This window comes from Amia ocellicauda, chromosome 10 (assembly GCF_036373705.1).
Source record: "Amia ocellicauda isolate fAmiCal2 chromosome 10, fAmiCal2.hap1, whole genome shotgun sequence".
Lineage (NCBI taxonomy): Eukaryota > Metazoa > Chordata > Actinopteri > Amiiformes > Amiidae > Amia > Amia ocellicauda.
This window is the reverse complement of record NC_089859.1, coordinates 6,648,668-6,675,079: the sequence shown is the minus strand read 5'-3', so window position 1 is coordinate 6,675,079 and position 26,412 is coordinate 6,648,668. Positions and strand designations below refer to the sequence as shown.

The window sequence follows — 26,412 nt, the reverse complement described above, 5'->3', positions numbered from 1 at the left end:
AATTCGAAGCCCCAGACATTCCCTGCAAGGCACTAGAGAGGAATCTAATTAAACTCTGTTAACTACGTCCAAAAGATATCTTTGCGTGCACAGTAATGCCAATTTTCACAGCCAGTCTCATTGCTAAAGAGTTGTAGCTAAAAAAATCCCTTAACTGCCACTTGTTTTTTAAAAAGGAAAGAAACTTAATTTTTATTTTTTTATTTGTATAGCTGTTTATGCATTTCCAAGCCCTTTGTTTATTCTTAAGGTTGATATGACATGGTCCAGGATAGCCAAACAAGCTTTCTGTTTTCATTAATTGTTTTTTAAAAATGTGAAAAGCTAGAAACTCAGGAAGTGATCTAGTGTCCTGGATATTTCATGTAAATGCTGAAGGAAGTCCAGCAGAAAGCACTTATCAGGAATTTCCTTTTGGAGAGGAAAGTCGTTTTTTTTGTTTTTTTGTTATGGGAGCATGCAAGTATTTATCAGCAGAAGAAGGGCAAGGGGAGAAAAAAAGGAAATAGGTCAGAGTGCTGTGAAATAATCTGTAATTAACATAGCAAAAAACACATGTTTGTCAGCACAGTTCTTGTCACACAAAACATTCACTGTCAGGGATGCAAAGCAGTGTTTGACAGTGTTTGACTTGCTGTTTTATCTACTAGGACCCGTAGGCAGGTAAGACTCAGATTCTATTTCTGTTCGAGGGCAGTGTTGGTTGAATGCCTGGCATGGCTGAAGTCACAGGTTACAGGGTGACTTTAGAGTTCATTCACATCTGTTTAAGAAAAAAAAGCGTGGTTCCTCTAGGATCCAGGATGTGCTTGCCGCTCATTGAGACTTGCTTTTCTATATTCGGTGTGCCTGCATTTCAATTTATATGTGCATTGATCTAAAATATATTTAACCATTTTACTGTTGTTCCTTTGATTTGTTTTGTATTTAAGCCATCCATTTTTGTAGCCCTTATTATACAAATTGGGATATTTGATTGTGACAGCAAAACCCAGTCAATCGATGTTACCGGCTTGAAGTTATAACTAGGGAGGTACACATTAGAATAGTTACATAAATTGATCATCCAAGTATCCCTCTACTGTTTTCAAATTCAGTCTGCTAAGAAGAAACTGGGGCAACCTGAAAAGACTTGGAGGGGGAACAGACTCAGCCTTGAAAAACATATTTTGCATAGACTGAGGATACAGAAGTATGGAGTTTTGCCTTCTACATACAGTGAAGCCCAGCTTTCCTGATGTGTTAGATATATGCATGTATGGACTGTATGCACATCACTTCTGTAAATTAAAAATTAGTTTGACACGGTTCTTCTGTACTACACCTCTACTGAGAGCACTTAAGAGTCATCAGCATACTGTACAGTGCAATTTCAGCTCAGTCGACGCTGTAGTTTAATTTCAGAGCTCGATCACGGCGCTTGTTGTGCTGAATCGTTCCTCTTCAGCTCTCGTGGGAAATGTCTCAAGAGTCTTCAGTGAGATGTTTCTCTCTCCCTATCTGTCTTATCTGTGTGGTGCGGTCTTGAAATTCTTGCAGTTCTGTTTCTCCCCTCATTAATTCGTAAATGTTGCTCTGCAAATCCATTCCTAATGAACTTGCTGCACAGAACATGTTACATTTAAAAAATGTCTTAACCTCACTTCTTAATATGCTCAACTCAAAATAAACCAAGTAATGTAAACACTAATGGCTCGTCAGATGTACAGTATTCAAAGGCACCTCAATTGCATATTTTGAAGAATGTCAAACACAGTGCTTATTTCTTTATGTGGACATTGTATCATCTAACATTAGGTAATTAATATTTTGAAGAAAAAAAAAAGACAGGGACATGAACAGAGATGAAAATGATGCAAATCTGAACTAATTTCAGAACTGGGTATATTTTAAAGTCAGTGGACTGCCCACTGAGACTAATTTTCAGACTCTCCTATTTCTCTTCAATGATGTGTATAATGTATTGAATCTGCAAGGAACTGATTGCCATTAAAATATAATATTTTACAAAAAGGCACTCTGATTCTCTTGCTACAGAGAGAAATGAATGTACACTTCCATCTCTAATACAATTATCGTTGCGATGTAAATCACAGTGACATTCCCTTCAATCAATAACACACGTAACACTCCTGAAACGCAAACAGCTTAGGAGATACTTTGACTGCTGTGGACGATTGTGGTTTTACAATCTCCTTTTATTAGATCAAGACAGACCTGAGGTTCACCGTTTAATATATGCTGAGAATAACACGATGTGAAAAGTATGCCTGGCCTGGCATTATAAGCTATGTAATCAAATGTACAAATTATTTTATTGAAGATTCCCTCAGCAGTGCATATTCCACCCTGTGCTTCAAACTAAAGCATAGAAGAAATTCTGTGTCTGAGGTTGGCTGCAAGTTATCTCCAGACCATTAAAATGCCAACACTGTTTTCTCTTGCCAAACCTAATTTGAGGGAATAAAAACATTAATTGCAGTGTTTTATCACTGTTTTACAAGGTGTCACTGCCCTTGTGTCTGTACATCAGCTTACTAGCTACCTTGTGCAGATCTTACTGTGTTTATGTGCTCTCCAATGAATAGTTTGACTTCTCTGTAGTAACCAATGTCTTGCTCAGTTTATTTGCTCTTTATAGTGGTCTATTCCCATATCTACATCCCTTCCAACCTGTAGAAAATATTTATTCAGTTTATTGTTTTAGTCTACAATGACTCCATCTACATCAAATATAACGTTATACCCTTGTAGAGTGATGTCTTTGTGACAGATACTGACAAGACAGGAATTTGTACATGGGAAATTCTAGTGTTTTTTAAAGTAATAAAGCTAGGAAAAGGAGTAGCGAAAACTTTTCAATGATGTCCATAGTTGAGTCTTCATATTTTATTCATAAAATATCTTTAGGTTCATCTTTTGAAAGGGATGCCAGATGATTATTATGTTTGACTGGACTGTCCATGTAGGATTTGAACGACTTTTATGGGATTCCAGAATATATTAAGATATGGTAAACTGCAGATGCTTAATAAAAGAAAAGGTAGCAATGTCACAGAAAGGTGAAGTTGCATAGGGGTTTAGAAACTCTTAAAGTATCTTGACAGGCTTCAGATGAGCTTTGAAGTCAGTGGGACAGAAGTTGAGAAATTCACAAGCCACTGAATCATTTCTGTATTGTTTTTCTTTTATTCCAAAAAGTGAGATATATTTATAAGTCAAGATATAACCACATAAGCAAATTAACTCAGACGTGTAATTTCACCTTATGTTTTATTTAGTATCTTAAACTAACAAAGTATTGTTATGAAGAGAACAATATGCTTAAAGGTGACACTTTTGAAAATTGTCTCAGCTCAAAAGGATACCATAGATAGACTCTAAGACTTTTCATTGCATTTTGTTTCAGTTGTTCAAAATTGTGACAATGTTGGTTTGTGTAGAATATTGTGCACTTTGGATTGTTTCTTTGTTGTTGCTTTTATGTTTTAGATCAAGTTGCTGGTGACACACAGTGGCATTTCTTTTCTTACAACTTTAGAAAAAAAATTCTTAAACATCCTCCATGTAAGAATGATTTTTTTGTATAGCAATGAATAGGAAGAAGAGAGCCGAGATTGTATCCTCCAAATTAGATTTCGGTATTGTTGAACTTGCAGATCATGTGGTGTGCGAATACATTTTACAGCTAATACCATTCAGCTGTTACTAATGCTCTTGCCCAGTCTCTGTTGTAATCTTTCTCAGGCTGTGCGGCACTGCATGAGGGTTTATGTTATCAAGTTCATGTTATGAGCTGAATTAATTACCCGGAACACAATGAAAGCAGAAACGTGTAACACTGCATGTCATGGGGAGGTAATACTAAAAGAAAGAAGAAAACTGGTTCAACCGACGAAAACAACACATATTACAGAATTTATATTTCATCAGAAGAAAATATCTATTTTTTCTACATCAATACAGAGCTTTTGCTTTGTGAAAAAAATGGACAAGAAGTAAACATTCATTGGGTCAAGATAACACTGATCCATTGACAGTGGGATTTAAATATTTAACAAATTGCAACTAAATTTTGAAGCATTGATAATCCAGTGGTTCAAAGTTTGGGTAAAACACTGGTCACAGGGAAAATCAAAAACAATAACATCGGTATTCAGAATAAAGAGAGAAACTGCCAGCTTGCTGAAGAGAATCTTGCACAAAATTAAGATAAATTAATAATGTGAAAAACTGCACAACACACTGTGATGAAAACAAAGAGAGTTTACAGGTGTCTTCTAATCATCCTCGCCACATTGTGCTATAGCCAAAGATGAAATGACCCATCCCTATTGAGGTTTTCATGGGCTACATTGTATTTACTCGGCAAGAGCAGCTGCTATCTTGACACCATGCAAACAAAAGAGAGAGGATAGAGTTCATATACAAATTAGCCACGAGGACAGTCCTGCTGCTGTCACTGGAGAATGTCTGAATGTCTGCTTTCCAGGCACAGAGACACGGGAGATATTACCTCATGATATCTGTGGTGGTCACGTGACATTTTTTTTCACTGGCGTCTTACTGTCAGTAAATCCCCTGGTATCTTTTAAAGATAGATAGGATGAGATAATTCACATTTGTTGTTGAAATGTAGGTATACACAAGGAATTGTGTGGGTTTCTTGTGCATTTGTTTTTCTGTCCTTCTCTGTGGCTGTTTTTTTACACTTTTTTTTATTTTGGCTGTAAACCTGAGCTTCTGACCTAAATGTACATATGCACCAGCACGTCAACAACACTGCATATAAATTCCACCAATGTCTGCTGGGTTGCTGCTACCCTGAGGTTTAGATTATTTGATATAGTTCACTCTTTAATAATTAATTAACTTGTTACTATTTTATTTTACATTTTCAGACACTTAATCATTGAAACAGGAAATAGTACGACTCCCATTAGGTGTAGGATTTGCAAAGAATTAACCATCTCACAACAGCAAGACTCAGATCAGACTACAAATGCATTACAAAAAATGATAATCTGACTAGTTGTTAACTAATGGGAGCCTGTAGCTATAGGTTGAATTAAACTGATTGCAAATATGATAACAAATGCCCCAGGAGTGGGACAGGATGACATTTTTACGCACCACAAAATATCACGGTTATCATACTATCATGGAATTAATAGCTTCTGTTGATGTTGTTGCTGTTTGGTTTGAAACAAAAATGGTCTTTCGTTCTAAATCTTTCAGAAATTGTAACCTGTTGATAGATCAGTGACTGTTCTGGACCTGAGCTGTAGGACCTGTGTCTTGTTGGTATGCAAACAGGTTGTATACAATGCTCTGTTAAACAAGAGACCTATGAGGGGCCGTTCAATACAAAATTAACAAAAAAAAAAAATCATATACCAAAATGGAAATATCATGTAGCAGAAAAAAAAAATCATATACCAAAGTGGATATATCATATAGCAGAAAAAATATTTCACATAGCAGATAAAAAATATATATACCAAAGTCACGTGGTGTAGATGCTGGGTTGGACATGCGCAGTGCGCGCAGTTGGTGAGAGACGAGAGCGGATCCTTCGCAGGTCACAGGCATGAGAGCCGTGTGACGGACACATCGATCGGTTACGAGCAGGAGAGCATCATTATCACGGCGTCTACATATACATATATTATGTTACAGTTATAACAGTTTTTACATTATTGGTACTGTATTTGTTATTTATAATGTATTAATAGCTCTATTTGTTTTTTTAATGCAATTTGGTGGTGACCAATGTGATGCTGCTCAAGTTTATAACAAACTTTGACAGAACATATGGGCTAATTAAGAAGTGAAACCGATCTAGACTCATGGCGGCTCAGAGCTGCCCTTACAGACGTGCTTGATCAGACTGTCGGTTCAGTGTCTCCACACCATTTGTGCATATACAGTGTGTTAGTGTTATTTTTCCATCCAGGCTCCAGTGTGGGATGATCCTCTGCACTGCGCATGTCCAACCCAGCATCTACACCACGGGACTTTGGTATATATTTTTTATCTGCTATGTGAAATATTTTTTCTGCTATATGATATATCCACTTTGGTATATGAATTATTTTTTCTACTATATGATATATCCACTTTGATATATGATTTTTAGTTTTTCTGCTATATGATATATCCACTTTGATATATGATTTTTAGTTTTTCTGCTATATGATATATCCACTTGGGGAATGATTTTGTTTTCTACTATATGATATATCCACTTTGGTATATGATATATTCATTTTGATATATGATTTTTAGTTTTTCTGCTATATGATATATCCACTTTGGTGTATGAATATTTTTTTCTGCTATATGATATATCCACTTTGGTATATGATTTTGTTTTCTACTATATGATATATCCACTTTGGTATATGATATATTCATTTTGATATATGATTTTTAGTTTTTCTGCTATATGATATATCCACTTTGGTATATGAATATTTTTTTCTGCTATATGATATATCCACTTTGGTATATGAATATTTTTTTCTGCTATATGATATATCCACTTTGGTATATGATTTTGTTTTCTACTATATGATATATCCATTTTGGTATATGAATACTTTTTTCTGGTATATGATATATCCACTTTGGTATATGATTTTTTTTTCTTCTGCTATATGATATATCCACCTTGGTATATGATATATCCATTTTGGTATATGATTTATTTTTTCTGTTAATTTTGAATTGAACGGCCCCTCATAGTGACCGTCGCAGGTTTATGGAAATGTCAAAACAAGGCACAGGAATGTGACTGCATGCATATATATCTATCCATGTAATATTGCTAAAATAGCCAGTAACAGTCAATCATACTTTACTTACTTCATTCTTGGCTGGAGTTGTTATGGAGATGGCAAGAAAGAAAAAAGGAGATTTCAACACATTTTTTTTTCATTTAAACTGATTACTGTGAATTCTTGCCTGCAGTGTTTTACCGATCGGTGTCCAGACAGTGGATACAGCTTTATTTCCTGGAACATCACAAGCTCCTGAAAAAACAGAACCTTCTAGAAACGAACAATAAAGGTCTCTGACAATTTACAAAAGAAAAAAGGAAAAAACTGAAAATAAGAATATCAAAGAGCAGGGAAACGGGAGAATTTCCTATGAGAAGGTAGAATTTGGTGTTCGAAGGGAAAGACACTTCACAGCAATTTTATGTAACAGTTGTTTATGAGACAAAAGGCCAAGGGCAGAATAAATTATAGCTTACTGTATCTGCTGCCTCCACTTCCCGCTTAAGACCAGAAACTATCTTATGTACTATGCTACAGCTTAGCATAGAGTTAATACTATTTAGATTATTTAGATTTTTGTTTTACTTTGCTATGTATTCTAACAATGAATGCTGAGATATGCCGAGCTGTTTACTTTTAAGGACTGTTGTTGGATTTTATAACTCCAACAAGGACAAACAAACACACAAAACACACACACACACACACATTCCTAATGAACCAATACTGAAACTGACATATAGAGCACATTTGACAAGACCTCTTCTAATGTTTACCAAGTCTATTTTGCTTTTACCTTTTATTTCCAGCTATTGCCGGCATGTGAACACTTTAATAACTGAATTATGGTTCCTGTTTCCTTTCCCACATTATTATACTGCATCGTATTTACCATCTCTCCCACAATGGGTATAACCTTATAGGCTGAATCTACCAAAACACTCCTGCAAACACAGCTGTTTCCTTCAAATGAGTGCATTCATCATTATTACACCAAGGATGCATTGGATGCAAGTAGCGTTAGTTAATCATATTTAATAAATATGGGTAGATTCCATTAATTAAATACAGTATATGTACAGAGCTTATATAATCAATTAATTCAACTCAAATTGCAAGGGAGTTCCAAGGAGGCAATTACACATTGGGGACATAATGCTGAATGTGTAGAAAGCCATTCGGTCTCGATTACTGTGCCTACAATAGTTCAGGTCTGCTCTTGATAACCATGTTTGGTTTTCCATGCACTCCCTGATGATTTAAAATGTGTCTGCTTTATGTTCAGGGACCTTCAGGCACAACCCATTGATTCGTGCCTGAAATTATCCACCTCCAACCCGACCCCCCTCAAATTTTATTAATTTATAATTATCCTGCCACCTAAAGTAATGAGACAATAGGAAAAATACAATCACACAATAAAGTTGTTTACAATGGGCTCACCATTGGCATGATTATATCTGTCAGGTCTTTTGACAGATGGCTGGAGAAACTCTTTCAGTTTTCTAGAGAAAGGTTTGCCTCTGTGGTTTCTAAATGAGAATAGCAATACAGAGTCTCAAAAAGCTGGTTAATTTCAGTATCTTTGTCACCATCTGTAGAGGTAACTGCAGGCTACAGTAAAGGTCTGCATTGGCAGGTACACAGTGCAGATCCTAAAATAAATATTTGAAATGCAACATTTAGAATATCGAGTCTTGAACCTTTCTTATCAGTGGTAAATGGATCTTGATGTGAAAACGGGAAATGGGATTTTATCTTCCTTTTTGTACTGAATGGCATCAAATATTTCTGGGAAATTGTGGTCACAAATTAAATGTGTATACTATCTTGATTTCAGCTCTATATTTACAGTTGAGCTTGTTGTACTAATGTCTTTTTCTGGCTTGGCATATCAGAAAAGAAAACAAAATACATCAACACAAAATTACAAATAAAACTCATATTCAGTGTTATTTCATATAAATAATATGTTGAAGAGTTTTAATAACATGACATGCTTTATTCAAAAGGAAACAACCAAGCTTTGAAAGTACGCTAGAAAGTTTAATAACATGCAAAGGCAGAAATGCAGACGAGTTCTTTTTCTGCAAAGGACAGAGCTCCAACATCAAATAGTTTTTCACTTCAGATAAGATAAACACAGAGTGGATGAAACTGCAATTGAAAGAAAATCCGAGCATATTCCTTTTTAATGTTGATTAGCTTTAAAAGTAGCTCCAGTGTGAGGTAAACGATTCCCAAACAATGGATGTAACTGCATGACCTGAATCTACCAAAATACTAATCCACAAGTTTATTCATTTCAGTACAGCTACAACAATCTGAACGACAACACAGTCCTTTAAATCTGCCATTATATACTGATACAAAATGTGAAAGAGAACCAGGATAATTTTTGACTGTAGTATTAGCTGAGTGTCCATCATTTTTTAGAATGTGAAAAGGGCTCGGGAATACCTGGCCATTAAAAACACCTGACACATGTTATCCTTGCCTACAATCTTAATGATCCACAAAATCCTCTCACAATAATTTAGCGCTTGGCTAATTTGTCACAGAGCGCGTGATGTTGTGCATCCCCACAGCGGATCACAGAAACTCCTGTCACCGTGTGTGGTGTGCTGAAGCTGAATCATCGTCCTTTACATTTTTATCACGTTGAGACTGAGGCAGGTCAGGAGCATGCTGCTGCTAGGTCAATTGAAAAACTGTTTAATGAGGTGTCACAGAAAGTATCAGTTTACATTTTGCATCAAGGTTGACCCCTTGTTAAAGTGAAACAAGGAAAGGTTACTGCAAATTTCTTGATAACGTCTTTTTTTCACTGTCTCTCCAATGCAGAGATAACTAGGACATTTTTAACAAATCTTTTCAACTGAAAAAATGACAGCTATAAAACTTAGAAAAAAGTGACAAGCTTTTGGATTGTTACAAACTCTAGATGTTTCCCAAAGCAAGGTTGCCCTGAGCTAACAATCCTTAGAGAGACCTTGATCTTGATGGTGCATAAAAACCTTGTCTCGGTCTCAAACAATGCGAACATCTTTCGATATTTGGCAAGGCTGTCATGTTATAAAGTTGTTGAGTACTCCCTATATATTTTTAAACTTACAAACTTAGGACATTCCCCCTTTGAATTGCAATGAGAGAAGGTTAATCAACTTTTTAAATAATTTGTAAACTGAAGAAAAGCTTTCATTTTCATTTAATGTAAATAACCTTATAGGGACATTTATAGAAGATTCAAGTCCAACAATCTGCAGAAACAGTTTGATAAAAAAGGACTGAATTATAAAATGTGTTTTAATACGAGAGAAAGAAATTACAATTGTGCTATTAAGCAAAAATGTATGTTTTTTTTGTTTGTTGTTTCACCTGTGTAGTCTTAATAAATATGTTCACAATACTTTGCTAAACAAGGAAAATTAATACGTAGCTTTTTCATGGGCTTCAATATACAGTGCCTGCTGCATCTTTACATATAATAGTAGAATGTAGCTTTAACAGCATTGTTTTGGTAATACTGGGAATTAAGAATAGGGCAACAATGAGGAATAGTCTACTCTTGGAGCAACACTGCGGGAAGACAATTGTAAGTGTGACTGGGTCAGTAAACATCATACAAAGACTGATCCTGCAGGAATATTAAATTTAAAAACTGTTCTGGATGTCAGAGGATGCAGTAAATCTTTGACAGATTTCGCCTTAAGTACTTTTGATTATGGAACCACTAGCAATTTTATGCCCCAGTTGTTGAAAGTATTTTATTTGACTCGTGCCGAAGTATAACTAGATAAACTTCAGCTGTGGCCATGCTGGTATTGAAGATTTTTTGGATGAACGGTGCTCTAGCTAACTTGGAAACCAGGAGTGCTTCAAATATACTTTAATGCTTGACCCCTTATCCAATACATGCTATGTTCCCTGTATGATTTTATGCACCTTCATCTTCTCAGCAAAAAGACACCATGGCTTTGTAGTTATGGTAATGGCCCTGGACTTAAATGTTAATGTTAAAAAGTGTTTCAGACTTCAAGATAAATCAGTAGTCTATCACAATGTAATTATAAAGCACACAATATTTCTGTGATGTCCCAAAACTTTTGGTAATGCAGTGTATAGTTATAGCACTGAGCTGCTGGTATGTAGTTTCTGTGCCTAAACTATTTACTTATTCTCATTTAAATGTCAGGATTCATATTAGATGGTATGACAGTGTTATTTCACAGCTGGTTGAGATCATAAAGCCATCCGTTTTTTAAAGAGATGATACTTTGGTATAGATTAGAACATATGGTGTAGTTTAAACCTTCTGCAGAGGAAAATGGATTATGGGCTTGTGTTTAAAGTGTTGTCATCTTTGACCTTGGTACACAGAGGGAAGGGGCGGTAAATGACTAACCAGATGGTTTATAATTATAACTGTGATAGATGTGTGAAGTTCTCTAACCACCAGGGCCATGCAAATTCACTGTACAATTTTACGACAAGACAATCCTCATATGTAATAATACTAATGTAATAAGTCCTAATAATAATAATAAAGAAAATAAATGTATTGAATTTATCATGTCACAGTAAACATTTTAAGTCACTGTTGTTGTTGTTGTTGTTGTTGTTGTTGTTGTTGTTGTTATAGAATAGGCATAACAATACATTTAAAACTGTAATTAACAATACACCATTTACAAAAACAGAAACAGAAAAGATCTTCGGAGTGAGTGTGTTTATTACCATGTTATAGCAGGATTTCATGTGATCATCATCAAATCCCACCTCCATTGCTTTGCTCACTCTTGATATATTTCTAATACATTTAAAACCCAAATCTATCCCAATTCCTGAGCTTCTGACCTCAGTGCGCATCCTGAATGGAAAATCCTCTGTGACTGACCTCTGTCAATAGAACGCCTCTGCTTACTTAGACTGCTTCCCTTTAAATCACCCAGCAGATTGAAGTAATTGAAATAAACGTGGTGTTTGGCAGCCTATTTCCAGTCCCACTGGTGAATTAATGAAAATGCTGAAGGATGTGTGAGAAGGGAACAACACGCGTGTGCTTGCTGCAGTGCTTCTTGTTATTATCCTGGTTTCTGCACACTCTACGGATTTGCCATGGAATTGGCACTGATCCTTTGAAATCTCTCTTCACAGATGTCAAAAACTAGCAGATCATTTTAGTCATTCCATCATCAGGAATTAAGAATTAAGCAGTTGACACAGTAAACTTGATCTTAGGGTGATCAGTTTGATATTATTAGTGGTTTATTGTTGCATGGATAGAAAACAAAATTGGCAAAACTCATTTGTAGTTGATGATACTGAAATTGTATAATGTGTTTATGTCTTTTAAACTTTAATTTACATCACTATCATATATAGAGTGATGTCATTTATAAATATATACTTTTCTTTGTATTCTATTGTAAGTAATATAGAGTTTTTAAAATTGGTTTATTGTTTGGAATTATGGTTTAATAATATTTTATGATTGAGAAGATTACATTTATATATTCATTGCTTATGTTCATTGCAGTAGTGCATAATTGCAAGTTGACCTAAGTGCCACTACAAACCATGGAGTGAGGAACTGTAACGAGTGTCCAACAAGATCACTGTCCAATCTGAATTGGTTTTCTACCCGATTAACCAAGTCGACAGGGGACACGTAGCTCTTGAGCCCATGTGAGAGGTTTCTCAGCTGGCTCGGTCTCCACTTCCTCTTCCCTGGTGTCTTTTCAATAGCTTTCTCTGCGGTGTGAGGAGGTTGCGGTCATTATTTTTCACTTTCCTCTTCTAAGAAGCTCTGCTTTCCCCATTTGATTTAAATCACACGCTATAAAGCTGTCTGCAAGGTTCTCAGAGATGCTAACACCAAGGAAGTATTTAAATGATTCACAAAATGTATGTATGGGGCTGGCTGAATGAGTTTCTGAATGCACATTGCTTATAATATAAGTTTGATCTCTGTCCACGTCTATATATTCACCATGCAATCTGGCCAGCGCAGTGACTTTTATGTCATTAATTTTCTAGAGAACATGAACACGTCATCCATCAGATCAGGTCTTTGGCACAACCACACTCCTATCATGTACTGTAGGCAAATTAATGGTCAATTAATCAAGCAATTAACAAGCTACTGCTTCTATAATTTTACAACAGGGTTGAATGTAAAGTCCTTTATGTGACTGCCGAACAAATGGGTAGACTAACAATCACTTTTTATTCGCAAAGAGAAAATATCCTCTGAAAATTAAGAGTCAACAGTGACTGTTTCTCGACAGTGTGAGGGGAGGACATTTACCGACCCCCAGGGTGAAAATAATGAATGAACACTGAGGGAGAAAATATATTTTGCAGGTCACAGTCAAAGAGTAGTGGTATGCTGAGTAAAACTGTCATTAGGATATATATATATGAATAGACAGTCACTAACTTGCTCAGTTGCCACAAAGGAGGACAGATACATTTACTGATCTATATGTACACTGAGGTTTATTTTTACAGTTTTAACTTTGCAGTATGTCCTCTTTTGGTGTAGGTTATTTGGATTCAGATTTGGCATGTCATGAGTGCTACCCAAGCCATTAAAAGTTCAATGGCGTAACCTTCATCCCTATTTTTCTGTAAATCCAATCAATGGGAATTTCCAATCATAAAGGAGACGAGACACAACCTTATCTGTTTCTTCTATGGATTGCTTAGCCATCCCTCGAGTGCCCTGTCTGCCCTTGAAGTGTAATTGTAGCACAATGTGATCGCAGACACGGGAGACGGCTGAACAACCAATGAGTCCAACACAACCGTGAGGTCAGACACCAGGATAGATGACAGAGCCAACGTTTTTGAAGAATATCATAAAATCTGATGTATCTGTTGTAATCACTATAAAATCACCCTGTATTAAATGTTCAGATGTGTGTCATTTATTTGTGTGTTATGAAATATCTGGTTTGAACAGGTTTGCCTATTTTCCAAATGTAATTAATGTATTTAATAAAATATCATGAATACATATAATAATAAAATAATACAATTAAAAGGAACTTCTCAGTTGAGTTTACAGGAGTTTGTGAAGATTTTTAAAACTAGAGATATCAGATTTCCTGGTGTAAACATTTGCACAATGGTTCAAAAGTTGTTATTTTTCTCTCCTCCATTTCTCTGCAAAGTATAGGCAGTGAAAAATAAAGCGATCAACTTGATTTCTATGACTTAAACACTAACAAACCAAGTTGAGCATTTAAAACATTTCGCATAACAATCCAAGAACATTAAATGTTGCTAGTGTTGTTGAAATGCTTCATTTGAATGATTTCTGACATGAAACATGAACAAGACTTGATGCTGAAGTTCTCTGTGCAACATATCTTCCATTCAGATTGGGCTGACAAATGTGTCTCTGTGCATGGAGTCCTAACTTTACTCCAGCTTCTGAGCAAGCATTTATCTCTAGTTGTGTTTGGAATTTCGTGATTCGCTCATAAAAAAAAAACCATCTGAATTTCAAACGGCTTTAAACCAAGTGCTGTATTTCGTAGCTGTTCACACTGTATGATTTAGTTTGGGGAAAATGTATTGTGTGATTGTAAATTTGTCTGCCTGCACTTGTACAGTGGCCTATTTTAACATGATTTTGAGATGGTGCTCACCATGAAGAAAATATTATGATTATATTTTTTGTGGTGTTAAGACAAAAACAGGGCCCTGAGTCTTACTCTTCCACACTTCACATCGACACCTGATGGTTCAAAGTGACGTTGCGGTCGTCTTAATCGTTGGAAACACCTGGTTTCCTGTTAGCAGTTCTTTGAGTCCTGATCTTCCTGTTTCATACCGCACATGCGTGGTTATATTTTGTACACTTTCCCCCCATCCTGTCATAGTTTAAACTTAGGGAGCTCCACTTCTTCTTTTTGGGGACTTACTCTATTATAGTTTACAGATGTTTTTTCAGCATTTCCAGTTGATTGCAGCTGCCTCAGTGGACACGAGTATCAGTACAATTCCTTCTCTCTATTATCTCTATATTCTCTTTTACCTATACTGACGGTGTTCCTCCCGTTTGTGTGCTACTAAGATTTACAGCTTAAACCATGTGGAAGACTGAAGGCTTTTTCAACCAAAATCATGTTACTCATGCCACTGCAAATCTGCAGTTCTTGAGAAACCGACTATTTTTCTCAGACAGACGAAAAAGAGCGAAACTGCTAATTTCATTTTCATGGAATTTAAATCCACTGCTGCACCGAACAAGTTAATTTTGCCGATTTAAAAATTTCTGTCTAGCAGGGAAAAAAAAGCCATTTATTGACTTATTTTTGTACCCCAGACATTGATCAGGCCAAGTAATGAAGCATGTCATTGCTGTGATTAATTTCTTCAGCGTAAAAAGAAAGATGAGATATGAGATTTGTGCTGTGTGGAGTTACCCTGTTAAAAATCTCTTAATAGTTTTCTTGTTAAAGATGAAATTGGTCAGATGTTAAAGTAAGATGGACAGCTGATCTTCAGGAAGGCCATGGAAAACATACGTGTATACATACTCTATATATACATACATATTTTGGGTATGTATTGAGAGGCTGCAGTTTCTTTCATTTGTTCATTTTTAATAAAATTCGTCATCAGTTTTATGGAACACGTTCTTAATGTTGCAAAATCTATTACCGGCCCAAGGGAGTGCTGCCTGCACACTGGGTATCTCAGGGTCACATAATAAATTGTGAAGATTTACGAAGAACTGATGGTTCCTAGGGTGGCACTTTAAATTGCATTTTAGCTTGAAGGTAATTTATTTAAGTACCAAATAGGATTAAAATGCTCAAGGAAAATACAAACTCAGAATAATAGGTGCACAATAATCAATTTGGACTCTGTTTTAATGAAATATATGTGTTTTTAAATTACAGAAACAGGTAGAATTATTGCAATCTAGTGGATAAAAATGAAATAAGGCCTCTTAGACAAAAGTAATTTGTAGCATCTTTACGTTTGGAAGTATTTACAGAGCCCATCTTAGATGTGAAACCTTAGGAGGGGAAAAATATTAAATTCTAATATAGATAATCAGAGAAGGATATTATATTTCCTTATGGTTAAGAAAGCTGTGTCACTCTGTTCCAAAAACTGGTTGACTGACTGATTTAGAGACTTATATCCTATTGATCTGGATAAATCACACAAGGATTTTCATCTGTGAAAACAGTGGCTGGTTATTTTTAAAAACTACAGTGCTTGAAACCTTTACAGATGCGGTTTTGAAGCAAGCAAAAGCAAAAACAAAAGCAAAACAGAAAAACAGACAACACCAGCAACTATTATGAAATGGAAATATTGAGAGAGACAGTGTCTACCCTGCCTTTCCTTTTAAGTTGTCAGTGAGTGGCACATTTCTGTAGCATAATCTCACCAAATTAAAGCAGTTTCTTATGAGTGAGTCCGTTTTAAGATGTACTTAAAACTTGCAGCCTGGGGAACTAAATAAATAGTTACTGCTTGTTGGAAAAGTAACTCTTTTAAGCGTGTGAGACGAATACTGAATGAAGCAGATGTTACATGTCCTGAATTTACCCTTGAGTTCCTTTTAATGGTTAGCTTGGAAAAAAAAAACTTCTTTGCATCTTATTCATTTTTTATTGCTCATAAATGAATATATATATATATATATATATATATATATATATATATATATATATATATATATATATATATATCAGTGACTGTCACAACAGCTGTTGTCAAATCAGAGTGTGACAAAGCATTAAATGAATCTTGGATCACAAAATCATAGACTCAGAGCACACAAAGAGACTGTGATAGATCTCCTACATAACAAAAAGCTAATTATTATTTTCGTGACAGTCAGTCATTCAGGTAATGTGAAAAAAAAGGAAAAACCTGAAATAACATCAAAAAGCTATTTTCCTTCGGTGTGACTACACAGAAAATGAATCTACAAATTGTGAATTAGTCAGTAATTGGACTGGAGGTAGCATAGTTCCCTTCTCAATGTGTTCAACTGATGTATGATGACGGTGCTGAATTATTTCATGAGTGATGCAGGTTTTCTATACATTCCTGTGCAATGTACATCTGCCTGTCTTTAGTGAGAGGTGTATGCAGTTGCCTTGTGGACTGAGTCAGAATTTTGGAGGATTTGTTGCCATATATTGACCCCCCACATTAAATAAATAAATATAAAGTTAGGCAAAAGCTATTCCTTTACTCTGTCATGTGCTGTCATTCTGAGGTGAATAAGATAGGTGTGTGGGCTCAGCTCAGTGCTATATAGACATTTGTTCAGTCAGAGCTGGTTTCACTGGATGCCGGGAATAAACCTGCATTCTAGTGACGTCTAATATACTTTATTTATTGCTCCTTCCTCCAGGATTCAAGATTCGCTCCAAAACCTTAGCCCTATTTATGCATTTTAAATATCACATCTATTCATAGTTACACTTTGGCATCACTGCATAGAAAAAAGCCATTACCTCAAACTCCGGCTTCCTTATATAGGTCAAGGATTGAATGAGTCTCCCAACTTGGCTATCTGGCATCCGAAAGCTGTTTACTTTTGACGGGAGTCGGGAAATTGTCCTGGGAGGACATTAAAGGTGATAACACGTTGCATAGCACCATGTTTGCAAAATGACCCAGTACAGATTTATTACAGCTTAAATGACAAGGAAAGCACATTAAAGAGAATATGGGGAGACAAATCCATTGTAGGATAAATGTTTAAATTTGAAAAGATCCATCTGCTGTATATGTATATCTTCATCCAGCAGTGGATCGATCTAAGCTCATGATGATGATGATGATGATGATGATGATGATATCTCTCTCTCTCTCTCTCTCTATATATATATATATATATATATATATATACACACACACACATACTTGCTGAAAGATAATAGCTGTACATCTAAATAACATATCTAGTTGAGCTACAGGAGTCATTAAATGTTAACTTCAGCCCCCTGACTGGAATTTGAATTGAGAAAACAAAAACAAAAAAAACAGTTAATTTACATGTGTTTCAATGTCTTTTTCTAAATGTAATGAGGCCTTAGTTATTGTCTCATACCTGAAAAAGTGTATCCTAATTTACATCTATACAGAAAATTCGACAATACTGTGTACTGCCACAACAGCGTACATGTGAAGAAGCCATGCAAGCAAGAACAAATGTACTTAGGTGTCATAAAACTACAAATAAAATCCATTTCTGGATTATCTTTTTCAGGAGAACAATTTCTAAGAGACAAACCGAAATGTACAATCATTATGTTTCAGACATTGGCAACCTATGAATCTGACTTTATTATAATATTATACCCTTCATTCAATGTTAAATGCCTTTTTCTCGGGACATTTAACTTCACCAGACAGGCAATATCAGACGATTCAGGATGAAACATCTGAATCATAATACTTTTTAATTATAAGCCTCAAGGATTGTCTCGGCTAATCAGGTCCACAGAAACTATTATGCTGTAGCTGCCTTTCTACAGTTTGTAAAATCTTAAAAATCTCCCTCCTAGCTTGTTTTTAAGCAAAATAAAGACATATTATACATAATAAATGGTAATGGCCTCATGGTTATGTTTTAGTTATAAACTGTAAAAAAAATAACGGGCAGCTAAGAAATTACATTTAATTATGCCCACGGCAAGAAATCCACAAGATGGTGAAACACAATATAAAATATTTTATATAGTCTTACATAAATCTTGGTTAGCCACCACACCAGTTATATCTTTAAGTCTGAAATGGAGGACCAAACAGGATGGAATTTGTTATAACGGCAAATACAATTAAGTGTTCAAAACAAATAATACATGCATTACTTTTTCACTTGACATATGATATAGGTCATGATTTATTCTTTGGGAATACAGAAACCAAACCATACAACAAATAAACCAAACACTACAAAATGAAAAATAAAAAGTGGGCAGGTTGGTTTTGGTAGTGGTAATGAAAATAACATGGGTCAAAAGGATTGTTTCCCACAGTCTGGTTGGTTCTGCTGGGTTGCTGCACTAATCAGCGGCATCATAAAAAGCAATTGTTTCCCAACTGTAAGTCCTCCATCACTCTCCAGTCTTCATCAGCTTGACAAAGGAATAGAAAGCGCTGCAGGGGACATTTAATGATAGTGCTGCCGTCCTTTAGAAAGAAACGCCATTACTGACAACAGAGACCAAACACCTGGGCCAATGTATTGCTTTGATTGATAGGGAGGGTGAAGTGAGGCAACTTCGAGATGGGCTGATTGCTAATAGCACTTGGCAGTGACAGGGAAGGGTAAAACCATGTCAGCCATTGAGCCTTTGGGTGGACAGTGAGCTATACGTCTGTACCGCCGAAGCAGCAGGAATCGTCTGGAAACCCTACCTTGAGGAACAAAAGTGGGAGAGCGCTTGGCTTATCAATTACATCACCATGTAAAGTGCCCAGAGTGTTATAATGCAATTACATTTGGTAAGGCACTGTAATTGACCTTTGAAGTGTACATTACAAATATTGGATAAAGCACTCCCCTCACAAATGCAAATCAACCTTGGTAAGGAAATGGAGGCAATCTCTTCCTTTCACAGCTGAATTATCTATTGATTGAATGAAATGTCTATTCATAGGATTAACATGACACCGTGGAAGATATAAATATAGGATATGTTCCTGGCTAGCCAAGCTCTTCAAGATTACAACAGTTAAATTCAGAACATCAAGATTGACTTTGATCCGTCACAAATGCTCCCTCAGAAGTTCATGGAACTAGTATGAACTACCAATTTGCTCTGTGCTCTGCCTCTCGGAAATCTTTCTTTTGCAATGTATTACATGCATAATATTAATAACAACGACAGCATATCATTAATAATAATAAGCGGGGATAGGCATTTGTCTGGCTCTGTACCCCCATAAAGGAACTCTGCATCCAACTAAGATTACAAATGCCGTTTCATATCAGCCTCAGGGAAAGACCAACACATCCCAAAACCCTGTTAATTACTCATTTTGACCACACTATTAATGCTAATACTATTTATTGACAGTTCTAGAAAGATAATTACTGCAGTATTGACTGCCAGGGGTAGAGGAATGTAATGTGACTTCAATTTCATCATCAATTTCTAACCACAGCAGTTATTTTAAAAAAACAAAGCAAGAAAAACAAAGAGATGTTCTTTCCTTTTCCTAATGTCCTAAAGTGTATGCCCAGTGTTGTCAAGCTTTTTTTTTTTTTTTTAATCTAAAAGCACTCTTAATCCACTGATTTTTTTAAAGTTTGAGTTTTGTAAACAAATTATGAAATCCCTGGCACCTGGAGCACTTTTTTCATTGCTTGCATACAGGCTGGCACTGGTTCATCTCCAATTGGCCTCACTTTACCATCTGTCCCACTACCAGAAATGTGCACTGTGATAGTTTGGGAGATAGCCAGAGGAACCTGGAGAGATTGTCAAATATGCCTTGTAAGCGAAGATCCTCAATTGAACTCCAACAAATTGGAAAGGGTCTTTGATAGTGAACAAACAAAGTACTGCCCCCCCTTCTGGAAGACTCAAAAATGTATTTTCTTGTATGTATATCTATATAAATAATGTATTCCTAATTTTCAATAAGCTAAAAAAATAACTGTAACTAAAACTTACATGGCTTAATTGGCAATTATGAGGTCTGGTCCTTTTTAAGTGCAGATCTGAGTGTGCAGAACTGACGCACACACTCTCTTTGGGCAAAGGTGTGCTTTGTGCATTAAGATGACCTTGGGAATGTTCTGGTAACAGAAACAATGTAACATCTTGTGTTATCATCTGAGTGCGACTCAAGTGTTGGAAAGCAGTTCTGTGTTTAGCTTTCAGAGAACAACACAACAGCCCGGCCAGCTTGGACTGGCAGGTCAACACACACAACTCAAGCAAACAGGTGCTTGAATCAAGACTCCAGAGACTTAAGGGTCCTTTGGTTTATTTACGGTCTCATTTCTGTTGAAGTATTTCTAGTCACTTTGCATTTCAATACGTTTCAATGGAATAAGTTCGACCTTTATATTTGTATGATTTTTTGCAGTTTTCACATGCTCTTACCTTTCTTTGCCATGATGTGTCATTGCTTTTATAGTCTTTACTGGGGTTTTAAAATGGTTAACTACAATCAACATTTTTAAGGATTGTATAGAGAGGAGAAAATTAATATTAATGTGCACATATTTTATGGCATGAATGCTTTGCATCAGTTTATTTTTAAAACCAAAAGGACGTAATTTACATCAGTGTCAGATGGCCAATATATGTACAACTAATCTCTACAGAATCCGTTCCTTACTATGCATGTTTTTGTTTAAGTCATATTTTGAGAATGTATTGCTATGAGAAATTCTCTTGGTGAGCAACATGTATTACATTGTACAAAGTCAAAATCTTCAGAGAGGAATCCTCAAAACCAAACTAAGTGGACTGGTTCACAAATCCCTCTGAATATTTGGCATTTGAAGCTTTTGGGGCTTTTGCCCTTAATTGTGAATTAACCTTTATAGGTACATGCCTGAACATCTTCCTTTAAAGCCAAGGGACCAATTAAAAAGTAAAGGTTACATTTGAAATACTCAAGTGGCAAGATTTATGAAAATTGTAGCATTTACTAGGCAGGGCTTCTTAATAATGCCTAAGCTATTGGCTCTATGTGAGTCTCTGACTGTATAAACTAAGTGTGGAAAACTTTCAGCAATTATACTTCGCTGGGCTCTGACTCTGTGACAGATGACTAACTAAAGCTATGCCAGGTCTGTTCTGTGTTTGCTCTAAGGCATAAATAAATACATAAACTGAACCTCATTATAATAACAGTATAATCATTTGAAGGCTGGATGACTATATATTGTGACCAGATTTTTGTTTTGGTATCCATATGTTAATAACTTAATGCATGCTTGTAAATATCAGAATTAAATAAGATTATCTTTCTGCCAAAAGTATTAATAGTTGGCTCAGCTTTTTGAAGAGATATAATGCAGGGGTCTGCAGTTCTGGTTGTGGAGTCCAGATAGCTTTATGGATCTCTTTACATTCAAGAGAAATTTGGAAAAGAATAGTGCATATTTATACTGAAAACATTTGAATTAAATAAGAAAATGTTTTTAAGTTTAACGATTCTTTGGAATTATGGAATAAAATTGCAGAACGAGGAACAATGGAATACCAATTATAGCCTTTGTTCTATTTATAATTAAGAAATACTTTTACCATTTCAGAACGGAAGAGCGGAAAGTTAATTGGATTTGGTTTGTGTTGAACCTTTATATGGTAACTCATCTTTAAAGCTCAAAGGCCTCTTTTTGAAGTTACCATAACTAATCCCTTCAGACTTTTGTAAATTTTAAATGTTTTGCAGAGATAATCCCTCCAGAACAAACATATGGTTTAAAATGTCACTGAAAGCTTTCTATCCCTAGCATATTATGGGATCTGAGAGTCAACCTGCTGAGCTTAAAAAAAAGGCAACAACAGGCAAAATTCATTGAGTGGCTTCAAAACTCGTTTGTGCATCGACATCAATATACAGAGATCAAAGCAAAGTTTTATAGAAAACCTGTTGGTTTTACAATCTTTTTTTCTTATTCCTTATTTGGCTCAAAACAATTAGAGGCAAATCTCACAAAATGGGACACACTTTTAAGGAACTTCATTCATATCATTATAGATGTTTCTCATTCTTGTGAGGCTAATGTTAGTTCACTGACAGGAATTTTACACACTTTTGAAAGTATCTTTGTAACTAGCTTTTAATGCCCTGAAAACGTATAGCCCAGAACCTTTTACAATTCAGAACTTTGAATAAATATAATTGCAGTCATATTCTGTTTTGAGAAAGATTAGAAGAATTCAAAGCTTCTGGAATTCCACAGCTATGGGGGCCCCAGCAGTAGGAGAAACTATTGAACACATTTTGTATTTTTTGGGAAATAAAGAATAGCACATGTTTTGAAAGGTATTTCGGTAACTTTTATACACCACATTGTGAGCTGATTGTCATCTTCCACTTCAGGCAGTCTGTTTCTCAAGCCTCCTGCTTGCCTCGGGCTTGGGTTTGAAGTCTGTAGTGAAATAAAAAGGAACATATCTTATATAGTGTCATAGAGCTCCCATCTCCCCTCTTATTTATGGACACCACATGTCAAAGCTAAAGTAATAAACACTGTACTCCACTTCTGGGAAGCTCCATCAATAAGACTAGGGAATTAAAACAAATTGCTTAATAAATTTAATGTATTAATTTAATTAATTCACATTGTTTTGTGACTTGAATAAATAATTTTTTATATCTCCAGAAAACTATAATTTGAAAATGTACTCAACATACATTTGACAATGAATACATTTGATTTAGACCTATACAAATCTACACACAATCTATAGCTTTGTTACTAAATCTATGGTTGTGTTAAATAAGAGTTCATGTTTTCTGTTAAGTCTACTATCACAGTATGAGTTCAAATGCACTCAACATCAGTTTGCTGTGCTTGTCACTGAAAGTGCTGCTAAATAAAACGTGAAACAACATAAAATCGAACCAGCAAACAAACAACAAGACAACAACAACAAAACAACAACAGCAAATGGTCGGCTTATTTTCTGTTTCTTTTCTGTTTCTTGAGCAGAGTCATGGCATTAAGGATTGGCTTGTCTCTTTTTTAAACTGCACAGGAAAGTATCCATCAATGTGAATCGCTTTTAATTAGCATCTGGGTTATCAGTGGTCAGTGTGCAGAAGGCTGGCCTGCTAGGACATCAATTTGTCTTCTCTTGAACCGTTTTCCTTCACTTTCCTCTCAGATCATAAATCTCATTGTCAGGGTTCTGGAAGAAAAGAAGAAAAAGGAAACGCTTAAAAGATAACCCTATCTGATGATTTGCCAGCTCCAGGCATAATCTGAAAGGTTAGAAAATACTGCATAACAGTAATACAGGCTCTTAGAAAAATGGCAGAGGAAATGCAATGTAATGTAACTGGTGCACCTGAACAAGCTGCATTAAGACAGAAAGAAAATAATACATTACATTTATAGGCTGCCTTAATGATTCAAGACATTCCCAATTTAGCATAACACATGTAATCCTTAATGTCAACCTTTTATTGAAATGCTTTTTTTGTGTCTAGTCTTTAAATTCAGTGATAAGCAGTATTTTCTTTATGCGTGTTTGTGGAGCACAAGAACAAGACAGACTCTAACAAATGTGGAATTTGGAAGCACAGACTGATCTTGTATTTATTTAGCTGGCATTCATGGTACAGCATAAACGTATTGAATAATAAATCCCCAAATATTCTCAGGGCATTAACTGAGTGAAATATAGAGCCAGTAAGTGCTTTAATAAAACCGCTTTGTGAGTTTCTTCCCCACGCTGTCCTTTGGCAGCACAATGCGAAGATCAATGAGGTTGATCAATGAAGAAAAATGTAATCATACAAACAATAATTGTGTCCAGGAAGGTGAATATCAGACTCAGATGAGTTAATATTCATATACTGTGCCAAATCAATACCAACTGCATGCCATTAATAACAAGGGGGTCATCCATGCATGGCATTACATTTTATGAACATGAACACATGGTTTTGTCATTGCCACAGAAGGCTCCTTAGAAAAGGTGCCCTTCATTTACTCTGGCATGTCATCTTTTTGTTTTCTCACTGACAGAGGAGGGGGAGTCAACTGATAGAGGAGCAGCCGTTACAGTTTTTAATTGCTGTGCACTCCCTTCAGACACGGACTGACTTATCTACGGCTTTTAACTGATTTTGCTGTGTATAATCTTTCTGTTTTAGAAAAGCTTGCTGTGAGGATGGCATTCACATGCGGAAATAATGAGCTTGTTTTGGAAGAGAGATGAATTTTCATTTATCCATTTAACAAAATGTTACCCCAAGCAGATATGCAACTATTGATTTATGCCGGTGCTACTTTCATTAAAACGATTATCTGAAAAAGGAAGCACTGGGGAGGGGTTTCTGCGCACTGCCGTAGGAACCCGATTGAAACATCACTCTATCAAAGCTGCCATTGGCCCCTGACACGTCACTCAGAACAGGTCCCTTCCCACTTCCTGTTCTACGGATTATCATGGCAGTGGACCCCTGATCCAACAGGAGCGGGGCCACAGACCCACTGAAACACAACATAATACACAGCTGGCTAGTCAACAGAGCTGAAACAACAATATATATCGCGTGGCAGCAGGAACATTCATGCTGCCTCCACGCAATACAGGAGCATCCTACTGAACAGTACAGAGTGGAGAGCTCCACTGTGCTGACAACTTAAAATGTCGTACAAACAAACTATATACACACGGGGTACAGGAAACAACTCATGCGCCACCTACGGGACACAGGAGCAGTTGACGCCTGCTGTTTAGACCAGCTAATGCAGGGCAACATTACTACTGTGCCCATTCTACTGTGCTTACAAATCAACTATGTACACAGCGGAACACAAGAGCCTGCTCAAGTGCTTACCGCTGAGGACAGCAGCAGTGGCCTTTTGCTCTATGGCACACAGCCAGAGCGGCCACAGACCTGCTGACCAAGGAATTATACACACAGCGAGAACAATAGCTAGGACGAGACCACATTCCTGTTGTATACACATGTTATATATACATAAAGGGGTATGGGCCAGACGCCTGCACCACCGCAACACAGTGCAATAATGAACAAACTATATACAGGGCGGCCTCATAAGGCAACATAACTGTAGGCCGCATGACAGACCCTGGGAACACATTGACAGGCTGTCAGCAAGTCCAGGACCAGCTCGCGTGGGTGCTCGACTGGAAGGCATAGTCTGGTGGAAAGGAAGACACGGTTCAAATAGCTCCATTAGGAGGCGCTTAACAGGGGCAGACCAGACTGGTAGAGGAAATCAGGAGCCAGAGCCCGTAGGCTACCGGAGCTTGACTGCAGCCAACACTGGGTTCCCAATGGAAGGGACCAGTCCCGTCACATCCTACCTGTAGAACTGGGCAAATGTAAGCAGCAAAGCCCAAGCTGCAGCTGCCCAAATGTCTGCCAAGGGGGCACCTTGAAAAAGGGCCCATGATGTGGCAACGCCTCGAGTCGAGTGGGTCACCAGGTGTTCAGGCACCAGGGTCCCAGTGGACTTGTAGGCCATGGTAATGGAGTCCACAATCCAATGCAAGAAGTTCTGCTTTGAAAGCGCCTGAACCTGCTCCATAAGACACAAACAATTGGTCCAAGCGCCTAATGTCCTTAACGCCTAATGTGCGCTCCAAATAGCACCTGAGGGCCCGCACAGGGCAGAGCAGAGCCAACTCTCTTGCTCTGAAGCGAAGGGAGGAGGATGAAAAGCCAGAACAGAGACAGAACATTTGGGAGGAATGCAGGATTAGGCCATAGTGTGACCGTGGAGCCATCTCGGACATGTCATGCAGAGATGGTCACCAGATACACTTTGAGTGTGGATGGGGGCTTGCCCTGGTCCAACAGCTTTTGTAATAATTGTAATATAACCCCAATGGGGCAATTAATTGGGTCTTGACTGCCGTCTTGGCACCAGGTGCTAAACGGCAGCCAGCGGTAGGAATACTGC

At 36.7% G+C, this 26,412-nt stretch overlaps 1 protein-coding gene across 1 annotated transcript in view; it reads left to right on the top strand.

Annotated features, from left to right (window-relative positions):
* Window positions 1–552: 552 nt before the first annotated feature.
* klhl4 (kelch-like family member 4) overlaps window positions 553–26,412 on the top strand; it is a 117,830-nt gene continuing 91,970 nt past the window's right edge. Inside the window, exon 1 of the mRNA XM_066714787.1 lies at window positions 553–663. The gene's annotated coding sequence lies outside the window, so the exon portion shown is untranslated. The remainder of the gene's footprint in view (window positions 664–26,412) is intronic.